Raw genomic sequence first — 9,071 nt, 5'->3', positions numbered from 1 at the left:
CCACAAGGGCCTCTTGTCCCATTATAACCACACCCGCCTCCTTCACCACCCTCAGTCCCTGCCTCCATGCCCTGGCAACCACTGTTCTGATCTCCATTTCTATTTTTTTTTCCTATCAAAAATGCTGTATGAACGGAATCGGTAATGGAACCGCACCTTTGGAGACTGGCTTTTTTCACTCAACATAGTTCCCCAGAGACTTACCCAAGTCAGACATATCCATAACTTGCTCCCTTTTTACTGCTGAGTAGTATTCCACAAAGTTGTGTATGTGTGTGTGTGTACATGTATTGTTTTGTCTTGTTTTAACTTGAGGGTTATTTCCAGAAGGGAATGCTGGGTCTAAGGGAGTGAACAGTGAACAGTTGAGCAGGTCTTAACTACATATTGCAGGGCTGTTCTCTGGAAAGTCCAGCCAGGTCCCCAATCCTGCCGGCAGCATGCGAATGCGCATGTGTGCCCGTTTGCTAAGGTGCCATAATTAAGTAACGCAAACTGCTAGGATCAACAACAGAAGTTTATTGTTTCCCAGTCTGCAGGCTGAAGCCCAAGCTCGAGACGAGGGCAGGGTGAGCTCCTGTGGGCTGCGGGGAAGAGTCTGTTTCATGCCTCTATACCTTCCGAGAGTTGCTGATGATCTTTGGAGTTCCTTGGCTTGCAGAAGCATCGCCACCATCTCTGCCTTCATCTTCACATGGGTTCTGCCTGCACCCAAATTTCCCCAACCACCACACGAGACCTGCACAGGCTCACAGTCCCTTATCTGCAATTGCCAAGAGTCAAAGCTCCCTGGAAACACAACAGCTTTTTCCAATTCGGGTGGTGGCAGAATTGACGTGAAAGGGAGAGGCTAATGCGAGGTCCACTTAGTGTGAACTTTGTGTTTTGCAGCAGAAATACTAAAGAATGTTTATCATAAGGCCACCCCATGCTCTGCTGAAAGGTTGTGTAACCTGTGGCTGGCATGTGTGCCCCATCATTTTCTTCCTAAAATCCTAACCATTCTGAATTCCGAAAGGCATCTGAGTCTTGGAATGGGGGTCTGGGAATAGAGCTGGGAGTCAGACGAGATGATGGATGTGCAAGTCGGGCATCTGCTTCCTTTTTTTTTTTTTTTTTGAGAGAGATTTTATCTATAGGGCATGTGCACTCAACAAAGAGACAGGTAGAAAGCGAAAAATCACCCCCCCTCCCCTCCGGAGGATGGCCACCCGGCAATGCCTTCTCCACTTTCCCGTTAGGATCACTCAAACTGGGACAGCTATGTGGGAGTCCAGCGACCTAATTATAACCCAGGCTACGCCTGCCATCTGCTGGCTCCTTTAAGAACTCTTGATGGATTCCTATCAGAAAGAAATCCCATTATGGCAAGAGGGTTTTTTGTTTTTTTAAAGAGAGGTTTTTGCCATAGGGTGCCTATGCTTGCCAGAGACACAGAGAGAGACAGAAAGCAAGACATACCCCCCCCCTGGGGTGGGGGGGAGATGGCCACAGCAATCCCCTCTTCATCTTCTCTAGGGATCTTGGACACACAGGCACACATGCAGAGTGGGTCCAGAGCTCCAACCAAAGTCCACCACGTGGAAGTCCAGTGAGCCACCTGCTGGTACCTGGCAAGAGGGTTTTTGCTGCCTTGCCTTTCTCTTTTGGGAATCCAATTGTGTTAATTTGGGAAATTGAAAGTACAGCACGTTTTTAAAACACTCACATCCTCGGAATCCCCTGGTCAGTCCTGGCATCTTGAACTTTAGTAACTTTTTTCTAGGGAGGGGCAGCCTGAATGGGGGAAAGACGCGCAGATCCTGCTCTGACACCTGCCTCCCGCCCGCTGTGCAAGGGTCGCGCTTCTTTTCAGGGTCTCTGTTTTTAGCCCAGAGGGGAGTGGATGGAGGATCCTTGAGACTTGCGGGCTTCTGATTTCTTTCTTTGTACTCGATGTAATTGCAATGAGCACTGAGGGCTGTCACGTGCCAGGCTGAGTCCGGGATGCCCCGACGAAGGAGCACCGTCCCTGCCCCGGTCTTCCCTCGGCCGGGTCTCCTTACCGCACAGTCAGGTTTTGAGACTCCAGACTGAGTCGCGGAACCCCCCAGGCTCTGAGTCCTCGTGTGCAAGCACAGCCTCTGCGGATTGAGGTTGCCGTGAACCTTACACGAGGAGAGGTGGGGAAGCACTTGGCACGTAGCAGGCGTCCACCGAGACTCGCTGGGGTCCCACTCGGGATCCTTCCTGGGAGGTCTGCAGGGGCAGCCCGCCCCCCTGTGGCCGTGAGGGAGAACAGCACCTGGGCGCGGGCGGGGCCTGGGGCAGGACCCCGTGCTCCGCGTCCTCGCCCCACCTAGGCAGGCAGTTTCTCTGGGCTAGGTACCCGGAGGCCCGCGCTCCTTCCCTGGCGCCCTTCCGTTTCCTGGGCGGGTTCCCGGTCGCGCACTTCGGGCCCCTCCACACTCCCACTCCGGGAACAGCCTTGCTTCCTGAACTCCTCTGCTGGCCCACAGAGTGTGCACAGGGTGTGTGTAAGGAGGGGGCGAAGGCAGCGGCTCCTCGTCCATAAACTGGGGCTCTACAGGTCTGCCACGGACCAGCACCCCCGAACCCGAACAAGGAGGAAGGAGAGGGTCCAGGCATCTCTTGAGAAGAGAGATCCCCTGGCCACCAGGTCACTGCCGGTGGTACCTCGGCTCTCCTTCCTCCAGCTGCCAGCAGGTTCCCAGTGGCAGTGGCACGTGGGGATGGGGACCCACAGGCTGGGAGGGTGGCACTCACAGGGGGAAAATCTGCCAAAGGTCTGGGCATTGGGCAGAGAGACTACTGCCTGGCCCACCAGGGCCGTCAAGACACCAGCAGGCATTATCCTCCACCCCCCTCCCCCCCCACACACACCCTTCCTTGCTACTCCCAGCCCTAAAGGTAGAGAGTACCTAGCAGGCCTGTTTGGCTCCCCCTCAGATCCTGGGGCCAGGAAGTCTGACACAGGGGCACCTTGCCTTCTCTGTGTGATCTCATGGTGGGCCCAGTCTGCTCCAGGGTTTCCCAGGAGAAGGGGAGAAGCAGGACACGGGTAAGCTGCCTTGTCCCCAGAATCCCCAGCCCCAGTACCTGCTGTGCTACCTGGCTGACCTGTTATTTATTTCTCCCATGAGTGAGAGAGACAGCACCCTGCAGGGTACTGACACCATTATGTGCCCGCAGCCACAGCCAGCCCCCAGCTCGTGGGCATGCATGTACCTGCGTACTCAGGGAGGCTTCCAGGTGTGAACCTAGAATCCTCCCATGTGGGTCAGCCTTGCACAGCATCATCGTTTTACCACAGCGCACCGTCCAGCCCTCTGTCCACATCAGCCCAACTGGCACTCAGCAGCCCTTCTCCTGCCCGTCTGTGCCCAGGCCCGTCCCCACCATGGCTCTGGCATCATCTTCCCTCCGTGCAGCCTGCTCACTGGCTGTATCCAAGTAAGGTCACATTCAAGGTCTTGGGGGTTAGGACTTTAACATATGAATTTTGGGGACACAGTTAACTCCTAACGGTGTGTTACTCCCCCAGGATGCCGACTCACAGTTTAGGCTGTTATGTTTCTAACTGTGATAGCATGGTGCAAACCCTGGGTGTTTGGAGAACATCTCCCCTCATTCAGAACCCAGCTCTCCCCCTTCATCCACTCCTGTCTCTCCCCTCTGGACATCCTGCTTTCTGGGCTGACTCAAGGCCACCTTACCATAAAGAAAGTCTGTCTGCCTCTTCCTCCTCACGTGGTGGCCCAAGTGTTCTGAGCTCTAGGGACATGAGACTGGAAGTTCACCTTGCTCATGGGCTCCTGGGTGTCTCAGAATCCTGGGTTTTCATGAAGACATCTCGTGGTTTAAAATATATGTATTAGGCCAGTAGATGGCGTGATGGTTAAGGTGTAGAACCCCCACATGGCCAACCACATTTTGAGTCCCAGATATTGAGGCTTGAATCACACCGGCTGCATGTGTGTGTGTACCCAAAATCCCAGGAGGAGAATGGAGAGGGGACTGCATGTGACCATCCCCCTGCGGGCTGATTTCTCATTGTCTGTTTCTCTGCAGCAAATGCACGTGCCCTATAGCAAAAAAAAAAAAAAAAAAGGCACATTTTCATTATTTAAACATATAATCAGGACCAGCAGGTGGCATGGAGATTAAGGTGCTAGATCCCACGTGCCTGATTTCACAGTTTGAGTCCTGAACCCAGTGGCTTGAAAATCACACCAGTAGGGCCAGGAGGTGGCGTGGTGGTGAAGTACACTGGAGTCCCACATGGCTGACCACGGTTTGACTCCCAGACCTGGTGATTTGCTTCCTCACTTGACCTCTCTCTTTCTCTTGCTCTGTCCTTCTCTGGTCAAATTAAAATAAAGTTAAATAAAACAATTCTTTTTTAAAAAATCACACCAAGCACGTGTGCATGCATGCCCAGAATCCTGAGAGGAGATTGGAGGAAAAGGGATTGTGATGTGGCCATCCCTCTGGGGAGTGATTTCTAGCATTCTCTCTCACTCTCTGGCAAGCACACGCACCCTACAGTCAGGAAAGCCATGTTGCATTTTTTTCAAGAAAAATACATCATGACTTCCCTGATAATCTAATATATATATACATATATATATATATATTCAAACACACACATATAAATATATTCAACACACACACATTAATCAAATGTGTTATGCATCTACTTTTTTAAAGAATTATTTTTATTATTATTATTTTTTAATTTGTTATAGGTCATGTGTGCAGAGAGAGAAAGCCACCAGGTCTAGGACTCGAACCATGGTCTGCCATGTGAGACTTCAGCACCTTAACTACTGTGCCACCTGCTGGCTATGCATTCACTTTTAATGAACTGGAGACCACCCCCCCCCACTTTTAGTGTTGCCTCCAGGCAACTCATTTGAGTACAGACTTTAGAAGTGGGACCTCTGTGTATTTGAACTTTTTTTAAAAACGATTTATTTATATCATTTGTTATTATTATTATTTTTTAATTTGACCAGAGAGAGATAGAAAGAGAGGGGAAAAAAAGTGAGAAAGCAAGCTGCTAGGTCTGAGACTCGAACTGCAGTCACCCATGTGGGAGTCCAGCACCTTAACCACCATGCCACCTGCTGCCCCTGCACCCCCCCCCACATTTGAACTTCTTATGAATGAGTCATGAATTCAGAAAGCTACACTCAAAGACTAACTTTCTAAAATTAGGTCTGGCATGTCTACTCCCGTAAAATCACCCAGGTGAGCTCCAGACACTCTCGCTGAGTATTGGGGTGTGCTTGACACTGTGCCACCTCAGCAAAGGGAATTAACAAGACACAAGGCCCATAAGAAATTGAAATTCACATCTATAAGCCTTGTTTCAGAATTCTGTGCTCAAGGTAGCCAGGACTTATAATAGGAGTGTACAGAGATCACAATGCATCCACACACACTGGAATTCCATGAAAGGACTAGAGAAGTATAAGGAACAATAACTAAGACATATTTATAGGAGTGTACAGAGATCACAACGCATCCACACACACTGGAATTCCATGAAAGGACTAGAGAAGTATAAGGAACAATAACTAAGACATATTTGCAAAAAAAAAAAAAAAAAAGCAAAGCCCAAACATCTTTCATTTATGGTGAAAACAATCTCTATATATACTCACATACATGCACGTGTGCTTGCATATGTGCGGGATTTTTCCAGGATATGGTATTTAATAGTGGCTTCCTCTAGGAGGGATTAAAAGATTTGGAATAGTGTCAGCAGGTGGTGTGGTGGTTAAGGTGTTAGACCCTCCCACATGGCTGAAAACAGTTCGAGTCCTGGACCTTAGAGCTTGCTTTCTCATTTTCCCTCTCTCTGTCTCTCTCTGGTAAATTTTTTAAAAATAAAATCAAGTAATAATAATAAATAAATAATAAATAATCCTCTAAAAAGAGGTTTGGGGTAAGAGAAGACTTGCTCTTCATTAAAAAGCCTTTTGTATCATTTAAGTGTATTATTATGTAATATTACCTTAATTAAAATGCTTAACAATTATACTTAAAAGATACTTTTACTAGTATTATATATTAGGGTTCTGACTTAAGACTTTGTATGAAAAATAAAAATTCTATTGTCAACGTGGTCTGACAAAGAATGAGCTACTCAAGGGACCAGCAGATGGCATAATGGTTACGTCACTGGACTCCCACATCGAGCCAGTTCGCGTCCCAGACCCGGGGACTTGAAACTCACCCTGGGTGCAAGTGCATGTGTGCCCAAAATCCCAAGAGGAGAATGAAGGAGAAGGGATTATATTGTGGCCATACCCTCGGGGGGGGGGGTGATTTCTTGCTTTCTGTCTCTGTCTGTCTTCCTAGTAAGCATATATGCTCTATAGCCAAAAATAATCAGAGCTATTCTAATTGCCTCATGTGAAAGAGAAAGGGAGCCTAGGGAGGCTCTTTCTCAACCCAGGAAAGTGTTTTCTGTCTGGGGAAAAAAGGAACCCAATTTTCTAGTTTTTTAATTCAGAGGAAAAGGGACACACCAATAATGGAACTGAAGGGTAAGAGATATGTTTGGGGTTTGTTCATTTGCAGGATCACTCAAATCCTAAAATGCCACTCAGTCATTTTTATGTGAAGCTGCCTTGGCAGTGTCACCTCAGTCCCCTGCTTTCCTTCTTTCCTTTCCTTCTCTTTTAGTTTTTGTTATAGGATGCGTGCACTCACTGGAGAGAGAGGAACTGAGAAGTCATCCTCCAGGAGGGATGTCCACACCACAATCCCTTCTCCTCCACTCTCTGCTTGAGATTTTGGGCATGCACGCACATGCGCTTGACTTATTTCTTAAGCTTCCAGATCCGGGACTTAAACTGCACAGTTGGCCATGTGGGATTCAATCACCTTAATCTCCACACCACCTGCTTGCCCCCCCTGCTTTCTTAGGAACACAAATTTTACTTCCCTCATTTGGGGTGACCCACTTTACACAAGGGTATCCCTAACATAGAAAATTTGTCCAGCAAATGTCTGTTGCATGTTACCACCATGGAACCTATAACTAGCCCAGCAGGGCTAAGTTTTAGACACCAGTTATATTTATAAAATAGAAAAAGCAAACAAAAGCTAAGATAAAACAAAATCAGCTGTAAGAAGGACAAAAAAAGACAATTTCTTTATAATGTAAGATATTTATTTTGGTTACAATGTTAGTATTTTAACACTGACTTGTGATATAACAGACATTAAACTTACTTATTTAAAAAAAAGAATTTGATACCTCCCTTTACCTGTCTATAAATTCACTCTTAAACAATCAAGTTACCCTAAAAGGTGGCAGGAGGTAAGAGGGTACGAAAGTTAAGCTTCCATCCAATTGGCTCTCACCCTGAGATGGCCTCTATTTCCAAACAGGACAAAAATCTTGACTTGAGGGAACCAGCAGTTAGCGTAATGGCTATGTCGCTGGACTCCCACGTAGTAGACCGTGGTTCATGTCCCGGACCCAGTGGCTTAAAACTCACGCCAGGCGCGTGTGCGTGCGTGCCCAAGATCCAGAGAGGAGAATGGAGGAGAAGGGATTGCGGCGTGACCATCCCCCCTGGGGGGGTGATTTCTCGCTTTCTGTCTCCATGTCTCTCTCTGTCTGTCTGGTGAGCGCACGCGCCCTACAGTGAAAATCTCTCCAAAAAAAAAAATCTTGACTTGAAAGGACCATCATTATTGGCTGTTCAGTGATTTTAAATACCAATTTTCTTTTGTTTTCCCCCCACATTTATTTATTTATTTATCTATTTATTTGTTGTGATTTTCAAGCCACCAAGTCCAGTACTAGACCTACGGTCGGCTATGTGGGAATTCAGCATCTTAACCATCACACCATCTGCTGGCCCTCCAAAAACCAGTTTTCTGACAAAGAAAATTTCCTGCAAGAAAAGCTTATATCTTCATATTTAAGATCAGTGCATATTTCGATTAAAACATTAGCATCTTAACATTAACTTGACACAAAGGCACCAACACTCCCTTTCAGAACCATCCATCACGATGGGTGGGACACAGCGCCACCTGCTGGCCACCGTGTTATTACTAACATACTGTACAATATCCTGGTGGTGGTCAATTCTGCAGTGGGGATTCTTGGAGACCTCAACAGAGGTCTTTTGCCAGAGCCAAAAGGACTTTAGAGGTCTCCTGGATGTGTCCCTGATTTGATAGGTGGTGGTTTCTTCTCTCAAGATAACTAAGAGTGGCAAGGAAACAAACCAGCCTGGGGAAAGATACTGCTTTTAAGAGAAGAAACGTGTTTGGTGCTTTTATTTCACTGGATGGGGCTCAAAGAAAGGAATCAGGTCTGGGGGGTGGGGGAGGGGAGTAAGGGCACCCTGAGTTCCTATTCCATCATTTCCCAGTGGGGTAGAAGGCTGTCTAGGAACAGTTCCCACCCACAGCTAGGCAAGCATTGGCTTATTGGCTCTTATACAATAAAACTGTATTTTACCTAAACAACTAGAGCTCAACCTAATGAAGTTAATATGAAATTTCTGGGACTAAGGACTCTCAAGAAATCTCAAGTTATCAGCATAAGAGGAGTCCCAAGTAAAGGCAGTAATTCTCCCATGGCCCTTTCTTTCTCATGTCCCCCACAACGTGGCCTTCAAGAGGCCCGATTGAGCTAGCCACCCCCCACCTATTGTGTTTATCCAGGAAGTTGTGGCTGTCCTGTGGGGTGACCACTACCTGGGCATGGGAAGGGGGCCCTAGTCCTAGCTCCTGAGCCTCTTTCAAGAGCAGAGCAGAAAGCCCTGACTTGGGGGTACTAGGTGTCGCCAAGAGCTCAGGCTTCCAGGAGCTTGATCTACAGAACAAACCCCAGAATACATTTGGTGCTCAAAAACAGAGGTTCATTGCATCAGCTTTTATCAGACACTTACGGCGAGGTGCCGGGGGCGTGGCGAGGGCCACCTCTGTCCAGAGCACGTAAACAACATCCACCATGGCATCACTTTCCATAATCAGGCTGTGTTCAAAACAAAGCTCTGATCTTCTGGCCAGTGTGCTCATACCGAGTCCCCATG

The sequence above is a fragment of the Tupaia chinensis genome, unplaced genomic scaffold (genome assembly GCF_000334495.1).
Source record: "Tupaia chinensis unplaced genomic scaffold, TupChi_1.0 Scaffold144741_1, whole genome shotgun sequence".
Classification (NCBI taxonomy): Eukaryota; Metazoa; Chordata; class Mammalia; order Scandentia; family Tupaiidae; genus Tupaia; species Tupaia belangeri.
The sequence above is the reverse complement of the archived record's forward strand: the minus strand, read 5'-3'. Positions refer to the sequence as shown.